Genomic DNA, 1621 nt, shown 5'->3' on the forward strand with positions numbered 1-1621 from the left:
ACACCCGACAGCTTCAGTACAGCCGTCGCCAGCAGCACAGTGCGCCCCAGAGCCTGACGAAGACTGACAGCCCACCTTGGGCCATGTGAACCTCAGGGCCGTGAAAACCAAGGGGCTAAGCAAACTGCTGGGACTTTAACACATGGAGCTGTCGTCCTGGAGCCCGGCACGCTCCACCTGTCCCTTCCTACAAATAGGCAGGAGGTGCACGGAGCAAGGCGACAGCCCAGGAGGACCCCACTGAGAATCCTGGACTTGATTCTGTGGTCTCCAGGAACAGCGTGGCTTCCTGGTATTTTCCTTCGGGCCCACGGGGGTGGCTCTTATGTGTAGCTGACAGCACCCAGACAGTGGGCTTTGACTGGGAAATGCCACATATCAACCCCCTAAAATGTGCTGACACTGTGTTTTAACACAGGCCATCTGGAACATGTGTGATCCGTAAATTCTGATTCTTTCACTTAAAACAATGGCCCGTCTTAGTATTTTGTAGTCACCTTTCCTGGAGGCTTCCCCCACAGCGCAGCCCTCCAAGCCGGGTGGCTGTCGAAGGACTCATCCTCTCCTCAGGATGAGCGCGAGCTGGGCTGATGAGCACTGTCCTGAAACAGGACCATCCCCCTGCTGCCAGTCACATAAATGGTGACAACAGAGCTCACCCCTCGGAAGGTGCACATGCCCCCTTTCTAGCCTAAGTCACTTAGCCAGGCCCCCAATTTAATATGATCACATAGTGAAATGTGTCAGACATCTCATGGTTTAGTCCCCCATCAAAACGCTTTCACAGGGTCCAATGGCATAGGATTTCCGGCAGTTGCACACCGCTGCAATTCTAGCGACCTGCAGAGTCTGCAAGCTGGTGTGGGCACAGCCTCAGCTCAGGTTAACAGGAGCTGTTCTGACCAAACGAAAGGTCCATGTGATTTCACTGGCCGTTTCTCGTCACTGTGTAGTTAACAAAGCACTGTCATACTCTGGCCTCGTGGACTTAGAGCTGGAAGGAAACAGGCTGAAACCGCAGTCTGCACTTGGGCATGTTCCCAGTCGGCTCAGACCAGGCTGACTGACAGAGACAGCTTCGAGGGGCGTGGTGTAAAGAGGCAAAATAATTCATAGCAAGCGTTTACTTAACAAAATTTACGTTAAAAATTGAGCCAATTTAATAGAAGATAAACAGTATATTCAAAATTGCTTTAATATTAATATTTTTGTGAATTAGAAATATCACTTTTTTTTTTTTTAAGATTTTTATTGGGGAATTGGGGGATGGGAACAGTGCTGGGGAATTGGGGGAGGGGGAACAGACAAGTGTCACTGGCCCTCATATGTGGGATCCAAACCGGGGCCCTCTGGCGTCCCAAGCGAGTTCTTAACCATCGCGCCACTCGGCCGGCCCAGAAATATCACTTTTAAATGATGAAAATTACTAGTGAGGTGACGGTTTCCCAGTCGCAGAATTGCATTATTTATACATATAATACAAAGTTGATTCACTCCACACCTTGGAGGTCCATTACAGCCACATTCAAAGTAATTTTTTAACAGCATTAAACTATTTTAAGTTCCAACAATTTTTAAAAATCGGTGATTGCAGCATCTGTCTCCCTGAATTCTGCATTTA

The sequence above is a fragment of the Hipposideros armiger genome, unplaced genomic scaffold (assembly GCF_001890085.2).
Source record: "Hipposideros armiger isolate ML-2016 unplaced genomic scaffold, ASM189008v1 scaffold_43, whole genome shotgun sequence".
Classification (NCBI taxonomy): Eukaryota; Metazoa; Chordata; class Mammalia; order Chiroptera; family Hipposideridae; genus Hipposideros; species Hipposideros armiger.